Source organism: Medicago sativa, chromosome 3, assembly GCF_051527215.1.
Source record: "Medicago sativa cultivar Bolivia chromosome 3, Bolivia_mono, whole genome shotgun sequence".
NCBI classification, from domain to species: Eukaryota; Viridiplantae; Streptophyta; class Magnoliopsida; order Fabales; family Fabaceae; genus Medicago; species Medicago sativa.
In genome coordinates, this window is record NC_140751.1 from 84,671,157 (window position 1) to 84,684,548 (window position 13,392).

At 34.0% G+C, this 13,392-nt stretch overlaps 2 pseudogenes across 1 annotated transcript; both read left to right on the plus strand.

Annotated features, from left to right (window-relative positions):
• The first annotated feature begins 79 nt into the window (after positions 1 to 79).
• LOC146941177 (wall-associated receptor kinase 2-like) lies at positions 80 to 3,610 on the plus strand (annotated as a pseudogene). The gene is made up of 4 exons (XR_015032265.1): positions 80 to 977; positions 1,571 to 1,741; positions 2,226 to 3,334; positions 3,458 to 3,610. The product of XR_015032265.1 is annotated as a wall-associated receptor kinase 2-like (transcript).
• A 1,675-nt stretch (positions 3,611 to 5,285) lies between these two features.
• On the plus strand, positions 5,286 to 7,991 carry LOC146941178 (wall-associated receptor kinase 3 pseudogene; annotated as a pseudogene).
• Positions 7,992 to 13,392: the final 5,401 nt, after the last annotated feature.

The window sequence follows — 13,392 nt, forward strand, 5'->3', positions numbered from 1 at the left end:
TTGCAATTGTACTAATTAAATAAAATCCTAGGATTTGTATATATATAACGATGAACCAAAAACATTAGCAAGTTAAGCCATGGCTGCGGAGTACTCAAAACAGCTGCTTCTCATGGTGGTTGTCGCTGTCCTTTATACAAAAGCAGCAACTCAACCGATGTCACTACCAAACTGTACAGCGAAGTGTGGCTCTATCGAAATTCCCTTCCCATTTGGAATCACCAAAGATTGCTCCCTATACAACGCTTTCCTCATCAATTGCAACAAAACATCATCTACCGCATCAAACTCAACAAAACACGTAGCTTTTTTGTCAAAAACTAATCAACGTGTCTTAAATATCTCACTTAACGGTGAACTGCGTGTTGCATGGCCAGTAGCCAGTCGCTGCTATTCAAAAGAGAGCAAACTTACACCTCAAGATATTGAGATGTCACATTTTCATGTCGCCCCAACTCGAAACAAGTTGATAGCAGTTGGATGTGACACAATTGGACTACTCGAAGCAATTGATTCTGAAGGAAACACATACACCACTGCATGTGTGGCTTTGTGCAACAGGCTTAGTGATATTGTAGCCAATGGATCTTGTTCCGGCCCGGGTTGTTGTGAGATTTCAATACCCAAAGGTCATGTGTTTACGGAAGTTGCCTATATTTCTGAACACGGATGGAACAATAATCAGGCATTAGTACAGCCCTTCAATCCATGTGGTTATACGTTTTTGGTGGAAAATGGAGCCTACAGCTTTGCAATCACAGACCTCCGCAAGTTGAAGAAGAAAGAATTTCCTGTGTTGTTGGACTGGGCAGTAGGGAACAAAACGTGCCAGCAAGCTCAGAAGGATCTTTCAAGTAATTATGCATGTAAGGCAGACAAAAGTATATGTTACGATGCAGCAACCAACAAATCTGGTTACCTTTGCAGATGCTTGGATGGATATCGGGGAAATCCTTACCTCATCCATGGTTGCCAAGGTATGAATATAATATTTCTTATCTCTTGTTTGGATCGAATTTTTTAGACAATTATATTATATTTCTTATCCATGGTTGCGCAACTGGTAAAGTTGTTGTCATGTGACCGGAAGGTCACGGGTTCAAGTCCCGGAAACAGCCTCTTGTGTAAAAAACAGGGTAAGGCTGCGTACAATACACTAAATGGTGGGACCCCTTCCCGGACTCCCTGCGTATGCGGGAGGCTTTAGTGCAGCCGGTTGCCCTTTATATTATATATCTCCAGTGACATTTTATCCTAAGAACATAAAAAAAAAAAAAAAAAAGTTAATTCACTGATCCATACATTGTTATTTATATTGTAGCTTAATTTTACCAAACACACCCTATGTTATTTATATTATATACAATTGATTTACTTACCAACTGGTTGCTATCCTTCTAGTCAAAATTACTCGCAGATTAACTTGGTCTTTGTATTTTGTTGCTTGGTACAAAATTAAGGAAACTTCCATATTTTTTTATCATTTAAATTTTTCTAGATTTTTCGGTACATTGAAAGCTCCATTGTCCATTTTGAAAACAAAGACCAAAACTGACAAAATATACTTTAGATGTTGATGAATGCAAGGAATCCAATTACTGTTTTAAGGGGGCGACATGCGTCAATCTTCCAGGAAGCTACCATTGTTTCTGCCCAGAAGGATATGAAGGAGACGGAAAAAGATGCAGTACAAAATTCATTACCAAATCAAGGAAAGAGTACATATTGGTCATTGCATTGAGTGAGTACAACACATTCTATTCTCTATCGTTCATAACAAGATAATGTCAACCAATTTTATTATAACAATGAAAATGGTTGAAACTTGAAACATATTTCATATGCAATCAACAATATTATTAATCCATGTTACAAATTGATGTTCTGACCTGAAACTCAGCCAAGGAATTCAGCCCTTCAAGACCAGAAAAGTGCCATTTTAAAATTTGACTAACATCATAAACAACATGAAGTTGACTTGAAACGTCAACAAGCTAGGCAAAGAATAAATTAAATGACTTTCGATTCCTTGTTGTAAAGCATCATGTAGTCACGTATCTCGATGGTCTGATCTCAAATAAATGGTCGAGAATGTTTAAAATTAATTTGCTTATGGTGTAATTTGAACAGTCTGATCTCAAATCAAGGAGTGTAACTACAAATATTTTAACATCGGGGAATCAAGTCCAAAGAAAATGATTATGTTTCCATTTGTTTATGTCCAGGTGTCAGTGTAAGCCTCGTAGGACTACTGGTGGGAAGCTTTTATGCTTATTGGGCTTTGAAGAAAATAAAGATCATTAAACTTAAAGAACAGTTTTTTAAACAAAATGGTGGCTTACTGTTAGAACAACAAATAGTGAAGCATGGAGGGTCGTCTGAAACACTTAAAATCTTCACTATTGACAAGTTAAATGAAGCAACCAACAACTTCGATGAAGGCAAGATCCTAGGCCAAGGTGGTCGGGGAACCGTTTACAAAGGAGTTTTACAAAAATAAAAGTATTGCGGCAATAAAGAAGTCAAAAATCAGTGACCCAAACCAGATTGAGTCGTTCATCAATGAAGTGGTCGTGCTTTCCCAAATCAACCATAGAAATGTGGTAAAGCTCGTAGGTTGTTGTTTAGAAACAGAAGTTCCATTGCTTGTTTATGAATTTATTCCCAATGGTACTCTTTATGAGCATCTTCATGACCAAAACCAAACTTTAAAGCTTACATGGAAAACAAGATTGAGAATAGCAAAAGAAACTGCTGGAGTCCTGGCATACTTACATTCTGCTGCTTCCACACCAATCATACATAGAGATGTCAAATCTACAAATATACTACTAGATGAAAATCTCACTGCAAAAGTGGCTGACTTTGGAGCTTCAAGGATCGTTCCTCTTGATAAAACTCAGATAACCACTCTAGTACAAGGTACATTGGGGTATCTTGACCCCGAGTACTTCCACACAAGCCAGCTAACAGAGAAGAGTGATGTTTATAGCTTCGGAGTTGTCCTAGCAGAGCTACTGACAGGAGAGAAGGCATTATCTTTTGGCAGGCCAGAGGTAGACAGAAACCTTGCAATGTACTTTGTGTCTTGGATGAAAGAGGATCAATTACTTCATATTCTAGACAAAAATATGGATGAGAATGAGACAAATATTGAACATCTAAAGGAAGTTGCCCTAATTGCAGAATGGTGTTTAAGGGTGAAGAGTGATGAAAGACCAACCATGAAAGAAGTGGCAATGGGACTAGAGGGAATATTAGTTATTGAAGAGAATGAAAACATGCTCAATGCAACATCGTCCGTTATCAATGTTGAAGATGGCGTTAGCGGAAGGTATTAATTATTTGTACTCTTAACATAAACTAAATTTCGATGTTGTTGATTGGTAGAAGATAATTACCTGATATTGACTGTGAAATTATAGTAATTAATAAATCTATCTCTACTCATGACTAGATATTGATAATTCAACCGGCTTTCAATTGTAAGGGGATGTCGTGAAGGATATATCTTCTAAGCTGGATTGGGGATGATGTTGTCACAAATGTTCTTCCAATAGGGAATTACAATGTAGTTACAATGGAGTATTATTTTTTTTTATTATCCAAATAGCTACAATGTATTATTTTTTTTTCTTTCTATTGTGTACTACTTCAAATTTAATAAGACATTAGTTGGTGTTGTCTCTTGAGATACAGACATTAATCTTCTGCCTAAAAATTTCATAACAGATACAGAATGTTCCGATAAATTTAACCTTAAGTTAAGCCATAAATTTCAACACCTTTATTTAGTGTCAATATCATTATCCAGCACAATAACATTGGTTAGAATAAGATTTTAGCCATTAAAAAAACAAGGATTTGTAAAAGAAGGTGGTTTGGCAAAAGAATAAGACAAAGATAAAACGTCTAAAACTAAATTTTTCTCACTGTTGATATTGTTGTAAGAATCTGAACCAACTGCCCGTAGCAAGCTTCCTGTAAGCAAGATTTATCTAGAAAACTTGCATGGAAAACAAGGTTAAGAAAAGCAACAGAGACTGCTGGAGCGTTGGCATACTTTCATTCTGCTGCTTCAACACCAATCATACATAGAGATGTGAAAACTTCAAATATACTACTAGATGGAAATCTCACTGCAAAGGTTGCTGATTTTGGGGCTTCTAGGATTGTTCTTCTTGGCCAAAGTCTGATAACAACTTTAGTGCAGGGGACACTAGGGTATCTTTGTAAGAGATTCCTTTACAAAATTTGGATGCTTTCTTCAAAATCATCACTCTACAATAACTGTACTATACTCTTAAGAGAGATGTGTAAATGGCAGACAGAAGGTGTTTGATAATTATAAGACGTTAAGCAATCCTTGTTATTGTTCTTAATAAACTAATTGAATTTGAGTGTCCATGTGTGAGAGAATTTTTTGTTGAAGAAAATCTATGTCTTTCATGAGAGATTGTAATTTTTTACTTTAGCCACAGTATTCTTCAATGCCGACCCAAAGGTAAGGCTACTAAAGCTAGCCTTAGTTTTAGACCCACAAACAAAAAATTATTTTTCATAAGAGTTTATAAACAAAAAAGTCTCGTATGTAGACAAAAAGGCCCCAAATATAAAAACTTATATTAGGCCTCACTTAATATTAAAAATTATTCGATCGGCCTTAATATACCTTATACAGTAAGCTAGAGATTAATATTCCAGTTGTCCAAAAAAAAAACACTGAGATAAATATTCCAGGTATGACACTCAGTCAAGGTACATGATGATATATATATTCTAATTAGGTGTACATAGTTAAAGGTCACTTTTTTTTTTTTTTTTGACAAAAGTTAAAGGTCACTTAAAATTTGAATATTTATCGGATATGTATAACACAAATTAAGGTTCTTATTAACTTTTTTTATTACGAATGTAGGATATCCCTCAAAAAACGAATGTAGGATATGACAAAGAAATTTCATGATACAAACTCCAAATGCTTTTATGGCAATAATATATTCTAAAAAGTCATAGTCAAAAAATTCTAAATGCTGATTTTTTTGTTGGTGTAAATTTTTTATTTTTTTAGTTCGGAGAAATTATAGGGAGGTAAATCAATGAGAAAGGGTAATGATTAGTGCTGAAAATGGTAAATGTTGCTTCTAATATTGATTGATATTGAATATGAATTGATTGATTAGTTCCATTTTAGTAATAATGAACACAAAATAAAAGCACAACCAGTATCAAAACGTGAACTGCATTGTTATTTGTTAGACTCCTTAGATTTAACAAAAAAAACCATGGCTTTGTCAAAACAACAGGTGCTTCTGATTGTAGTTTTTGCTGTTTTTTATACAAAAGTAGCAACTCAACCTATGTCACTACCAAACTGTCAAACAAAATGTGGTTCTGTCACCATTCCCTTTCCATTTGGAATCACAAAAGATTGTTCCCTCGACAGTAAGTTCGTCATTAGTTGCTACAATACATCTTCAACACCAAAATCCACAACATACGAACCTTTCTTGGCAAACACTGACCAAAGGGTCCTAAATATCTCACTCAATGGTGAATTGCGTGTTGCATGGCCAGTAGCCAGTCATTGTTATGCAGAAAGTGCCATGCTCGTGGCCCAAACATCTCAAAATATCATCGTGACGCATTTTCAGGTTTCACCGACTCGAAACAAATTGATAGTAGTTGGCGATTACATAGTTGGACTACTCACAACATATGATTCTGATGGACGCAACTATACCACTGGATGTTTGACTTTGTGCAACATGAATGATAATATCACGGTTCATGAACCTTGTTCTTGTGAGAGTTCAATACCCACTGGTCATGCGACAACGGGAGTATCATATGATTCTGAAAGTGTAGTGAATAATCACATAGTAGAAAATAACTCCCGTTCATGTGGTTATGCTTTTGTGGTTGAATATGGAGCCTACAGCTTCAATTCCACAGACCTCAGGTTGATAAACAAGGAGTTTCCTGTGTTGTTGGACTGGGCAGTAGGTAACCAAACGTGTCAGCAAGCTCAGAAGGATCTTTCCACTTATGCATGTAAGGCCGACAAAAGTACATGTTACGATGCAACAACTGACAGATCTGGTTACCTTTGTAGATGTCTTTATGGATATCGGGGAAATCCTTATCTCGTTCATGGTTGCCAAGGTATTATATTATTTTTGAGACATTTGTATGATTCTTCTTAAGCGACATATTATGCTTTTAACGAAAATAGTTCTAGAATTTTGGTGCAAATTTCAATTTTTCTGGCTACATAGGATTTTATTTATAGTTTTACATAATAAGATAACTATTATTCTTTGAAAACTCTACTGTCCATTGCAAAAACTTAAATTGAAACTGACAAATTATCCATTAGATGTTAATGATTGCATGGAATCCAAATACTGTGTTGAGGAGGCGAGATGCATCAATCGTCCCGGAAGCTACCATTGTTTATGCCCAGAAGGATATGAGGGAGACGGGAAAAATAATGGAACAGGATGCAGTCCGAACTCCAGTACCAAATCAAGGAATGATATCTTGGATATCATTGCATTGAGTTAGTACAACTAATTTTATTCTCTATTTCAATTCATTCATAACATGATCATCATGTCTACAAGTTTACCATCACAATGAAAATTGTTGAAACTTAAAGGCATTTCATTGGAAATCAACAACATTAATCCATCAGAACAGTGGCATTTTGAGATCTTAGCTAATGTCTTTGAATAAATGAAGTTGACTTGAAATATCAACTAAGCGGAGCAACAAGAAAGTGATTATGTTTCCATTTTTTTATGTTCAGGTGTCTGCGTAGGCCTCATATCATTACTGGTAGGAAGCATTTATGCATATTTAGCATTGAAGAAAAAGAAGTCTTGTTAAACTTAAAGAACATTTTTTTCAACAAAACGGTGGTTTACTGTTACAACAACAAATAGTGAAGCATGGAGGATCAGCTGGAACACCTAAAGTCTTCACTATTGAGGAGCTAAATAAAGCAACCAACAACTTCAATGAAGGCAGGATCCTAGGCCAAGGTGGTCAGGGAACAGTTTACAAAGGAGTTTTACAAGATAACAGAATTGTAGCAATAAAAAAGTCCACAATCAGTGACGAAAACCAGATTGAGCCGTTCATCAATGAAGTGGTCATTCTTTCTCAAATCAACCATAGAAATGTGGTAAAGCTTTTGGGTTGCTGTTTAGAAACAGAAGTTCCATTGCTTGTTTATGAGTTTATTTCCAATGGTACTGTTTATGATCATCTTCATGATCAAAACCAATCTATAAAGCTGACATGGAACACAAGATTAAGAATAGCAACAGAAACTGCTGGAGTCTTGGCATACTTACATTCGGCTGTTTCTACTCCAATCATTCATAGAGATATAAAATCTACAAACATCCTCCTAGATGGCAATCTCATTGCAAAGGTTTCTGATTTTGGAGCTTCAAAGATTGTTCCTATTGATCACAGTCAGATAAACACTCTTGTGCAGGGGACATTGGGGTATCTTGACCCAGAATACTTCCAGACAAGCATGTTAACTGAGAAGAGTGATGTCTATAGCTTTGGGGTTGTCCTAGCAGAGCTATTGACAGGAAAGAAAGCACTGTGTTTTAGTAGGCCAGATGTAGAAAGAAGCCTTGCAATGCATTTTGTTTCTTCAATGAAAGAAGATTGCTTGCTTCATATTCTGGACAGCAACATTGATTGGGAAGATGTTGATCATCTAACGGAAGTTGCCATAATTGTAGAAAGGTGTTTAAAGATGAACAGTGAGGAAAGACCCACCATGAAAGAAGTGGCAATGGAACTAGAGGGAATATTAGGTATTGAAGAGCAGCCTTTGGGAAGTGAGTCTTCAAATGAGACGTCATCCATTAAATGTTGAAGATTGTGTTGGCAGAAGAGGTGGCATTCATTCTTCCAACTCATGTAGCTTAAAGCAGATTAGGATATCATTGGTTGGTAGAATATAATTAATTGATAGTAAAACTCAGAATTAGATGTCAATCTATCTGGTGTAGCTTGGCATGTTTTCTTTTTTTGCTAGGGACGTTGTTTTGATTTTAGAAATTGTTTGATGTATTTTCTTAGTCTAAGCCTTCCCCCATCAGCTGCTGGATGATTTCATTCACGATTGGGTATGAACAAACAAGACGCCTTCTTTCCTTCCCTTCTCTTTTTCTCAATGGTAGCGAGTGTGGAACGAAATAAAGAGCAAGATCCTCCAAAACGAAACTAAATTTCAATGTTATTAAGTGGTAAAGATTATTGGCTTAGACTTGAGTGGTAAATGAAATCACAACTCTAGTTTTACTGTACTTTGGAACAGAAGTATTAGAACTAAGAATAACGAAAAAGAAAGAAAAAAAAAAACTGATGATTCTATGAAAATACACGGAACAACCAAAACATTACTTGTGCATTCAGGGAAACATGACAATGATGATTTCTCATAATTGAAATACTTCTCAAGGGATTTTACAATTACAAGTAACCTGGTCAAGCCAGCAATATTTATTCATGCTAAATTACTGCCATCACTAAACTTATCTTATCAAATAAAGAGTTATTATTACTCAATTATCTTTACAAGGAACTATCTTCAAACACAGATCAATAAATCTAAAAGAGTGTGATTGAGTTGTAAGTACTAAGCAGCATATCAGACACATCTAAGGTATTCCTTTACAAAATTTGGATGCTTTCGTCAAAATCATCACTCTACAATAACTGTACTACTCTCAAGAGAGAGATGTATGAATTTTGATTCACATTAAACTTTTCCATCTGATGAAGGAATGCTCTCTTTTTTCAAGGTTGTGAAAGATGTGGAAGACACAGAGTTTGTGCCTTTGGAGGGAGAAGAAGAAGGACTTGGTAGCTTCTTTGGAAGCATCTGTTCCCAATAATCCTTTGGAAATCTTGATCCATGTGATACAACAACAAAAGTAAGCAGAATGAAGAACAAAAACTGGTTCCTTAAAAAACATGACATTATGATGAATAGTAAGAGTTAAGATTATTCCTACTCAGAAGAAGTGCACATTGGCTTAAAAAGGAGCAGCAGCTTTAGGAAGCTGACATGTTCAGTAATGTAAGAAGAATGCCAACTTGTTTGGTTGGGAAAAGATGTGTCAATGGCAGACAAAGAGGTATTTGATAATTATAAGCCGTTAAGCAATCCTTGTTGTTGCTCTCATTGTGTAATAAACTAATAGAATATGAGTGTGCATGTGTGAGAATATTTTGTTGAATAAAATAATAGTAATCACTTTGACTCCTCATTACTTGAATGCTAATGATAATTAATTATCAATGTCTTTCATAATCACAGTATCCCTTATTCAGTAAGCTAGAGATTAATATTCCATTTGTCAAAAAAAATAACATTCATATTCCTGGTATGACACACATTTAAGGTACATAATAATGATATATATTTGTTGTCAGACAGATTTTGTTCTAAATTGTATAATTAGCATTCTAAAGAAAAATTTCCTATATTTATGCATTAGAGTGCATGCTAGGAAAAGATTATAAAAAATGCTTAAAGAGTTATTATTTTTTTCCTGAATTTTAATCATGCAAACATGAGGAGAGGGCTCATTTTCAGTGGTTAATGAAAAAAGTTAGGTAGTTAGAATAAGTGTTCACAAAAGGAAAAGTGTACTTGACACTTTATATGCTGTTTTCCCGACAACAGTGTATTTAAGTATATGAAGATAATTGAATCAGTGGTGTCAGTGAAGTGTGTATAGTTTATAGCATTCAAGGGATATATACATTTAAAATTGTTGAAAAATGGATTTAAAAATGAAAGTGGTATGTTAGGGTGGTTCAAGTTTGATTAGTGGCTATTAGCTAGCTTCATAGCTCTGTAATGTTCTTTGTTTCTTTGCCTCCTCAACATCCAGAAAAAATGGAACCTTCCAAGGAAAAACATAAACGTATTTTGCAAGTAACTAAAAATAGTATTAGGAATTATATGATGGAGATATATTCCAACATATAAACACATCTCAGAAATAACGGTTATAGTAGGCAGAATAAATAAATTTTTGACGTAGGTAAAATGAATTAATTTAATTATTGAATCTCATATATCACTTCTTTTACCAGGTTTAAAGACTAATATGGATAATTTCTTTTTACGGGATTGGGTCTAGCAAAGGGGCTAAACTCTCATGTTGAGGCGAAGTAATGTTCAAATTATAATTGAAACGGTATTGATATGTAGTGTCCGACATGTCTCGTATAGGATTACCTCTCGTTGGGGAAAAAAGACTAATATCCTTTATTATAAAAGCTAGACTTGCTTGGCTATCATGTTTGCCCTAATCCTCCTCACTTTGCCCTAATTCCCTAGCTTTTTTCCCCTCCTAAACATGTACTAATTGCTCGAGTAATCTCATCCGTTCAAGCACTTGATCACATCCGTTTATTCAAACTTGAAAAAAGTTCTCTCACTTCGTTAATGCAATTGAATACGTATTAAAGCCTAATCAAGTCGGTCAACATTCCCCTACACTAATTGCTAATCAGAAATAACTAATTCCCCTACACTAATTGCTAATCGTAAATAACATAAACATCCCTTAGAAAGTGGCAATTGAAAATGTTTCACGCATACATTTTTCTACCGTTTCACGCATACACTAATTCCTATCACATTATTCTACCGACATTTCAATGTTTCACGCATGCATTTTTTACACTATAATGTGCTATCTCGGTATAGAGTGATAGGAAGATATGCGTTTCAAGGTGAAATTTCCCTCGAATTTTACCACTAAATTATGCACTAATCACTCTACCAATTACTACCTATTAAAAGCAATTATGACCTACTTATTTCAAATATTAACACGTATCAAGGTTGATTCGATTTTGAATATTAATTATTACGTATTGTTAATGGCAATTAAGAACGTAGTTAATGGCGTGAAAATGTCGTTAATGGCAATTAAAAACTTTTAAGTCGCATATTTTTGTGTAGGAATTACTTTTAATTGCTTTTATGCATTATGCACCAATCACTCTACCGATTACTACCTATTAAAAGCAATTAACTACGTACTTATTTCAAAAATTAACACGTATCAAGGTTGATTCGATTTTGAATAGTAATTATTACGTACCGTTAAAGACAATTAAGAACGTAGTTAATAGCTTGAAAACGTCGTTAATGACAATTAAAAACTTGAAAGTCGCATATTTTCGTATATGAATTACTTTTAATTGCTTTTATGCATTATGCACTAACCACTCTACCAATTACTACCTATTAAAAGCGATTATGACGTACTTATTTCAAAAAATAACACGTATCAAGGTTGATTCGATTTTGAATAGTAATTATGACGTAGTGTTAATGGCAATCAAGAACGTAGTTAATGGCAATTAAAATCTTTTGAATAGTAATTATTACCAATAGAAGACTATGATTAATCACATTTGAAACTAACGAAGAGAATTGTCAATTACCTATTCAAATACCACTTAGTTGTGCTAATACAACCATTCTCGACTTTAAGCAAATTTAAGCAAATATAACTCTTTCTTGCACTTGCTAATATGGCAAACATTTTCACCCCCATTTCAGCCGTGACAGTGGAAAGAAGGATTTGAAGTTGATTGTCCGTGTGGCCCACATATGGCTGATCCGTGATAAGGAAAATCCAGACGATATCATCTTCATGAACATGATATTGGTTGATGAGAAGGTATATTATATAAATAAATGATCCTTTTTTCAAGTTGCCACTACGATAACATATACTATGGTTTATGTTAATGACATGTTATTTTTTGTTTAGTGAGGACGGATCCATGCCACTTGTTCATAAGTTCCTGGTGTCAACGATTCAAGGAATGATTGAAGAAAGAGGAAAATATAAGCTAGATAATGTCATGGTAGGATTTAATGAGGGGAATTACAAACTCTTGCCACACAAACACAAACTTAATATGGAATTGGTGTAAGGCTTGGATCAAGTTTCAAAGGAGTCAATTTTTGTTTGTTTTATTTGTAATGACTATTAACAAGAGTTACTTTAAGAGATGGGTTGAATGTAAAAAAAAAAAAAAGGTTGATGATAACCAATGATGAATGTGAAAATACTAATGTCACTTCAAATGTCGTTTTTATAGTATTTCGTAATTTATGATAAATAATGTAAAATGTACGGTTTTCAAACTATATTAATGTCAAGATGATATGATTAATGTAATACATTTTTATCATGTGAATATTTCATTTTTTTTATTATTATGATATAACTTATTCGTACATATTTTAGTCGGTAAGACCCGTGCGGAGCACGGGTCACCTGGTCTAATAGTTATAAAACTGTATATAGTTAATTTGAATGCACCAACAGCCGATCAATCAAATTTAACTATTTAGATACAACATAGAATTATATTTCAAAAAAATCTAAATAAATATCTAATTTATGATATTCAATTGAACTAATTTTACATTGTTGTTGGTGCGTACAAATTAAAGTCAATACTCAGATTCAAATTAAAGATTCACTTACCTATAACTCTTTCAATAATTTGATTTATAGTTTTCTTTTTTATTCCTTACTTCTTAGGGTGTGTTTGTTTCAAGTTATATTTATTGATTCCCGGGAATAAAATGATAGGAATATATATGCCTATGTTTGTTACAAGTTTACTAAATTTTATTCCCGGGTATAAAATGTTCGTGGGAATAGAAAAATTTTCCCAAGGAAAAGGGTGGAATAAAGTTCCCATGGAGATGGGAATAAATTCATAAATAGTTACCTAGTTACTATTTATGACATATCACCTAGTTACTTTAAATCTATTACATATCACCTAGTTACCTATGTTTGATTTAATAAGAGTATATTTATTACACTATTATTAAATCTGATAAATAATCAAAATTTAAAATTATGACATATCACCTAGTTACTTTTCATTTTTAAATCTCATTTTATTTGTCCCCTGCACCTCCACTGTTACTTTTTTCCTTCAGTGCAGGTTTTCAGGCTCACAAATCACAAGTAGTTCCTTAAAAATTACTTCAGTATGATGTCTCAAGTCTCAAATCTCATCTATGGAATAGTAGCATGCCTAAGTAAAGGAAATCCATTATAACATTAACCCTTTGGGGTAATTTAATATTCAAATGCCACGTACTACTCTAGTTAAAATATTTGATCACAATGCTAATGTTTGATATTATTTAACAAAAGGTATCTGGTGAATACTGAAGATTAATGCTAAAACAAGGTATCTTATATTAGAAACTTTTAAATCAAGTTATTGGTGTACCCTATGTGATTTTCCTAAAAAAGACTTCTGTGATATGGAATATGAACATTTAGGGTGCCAAAAGAA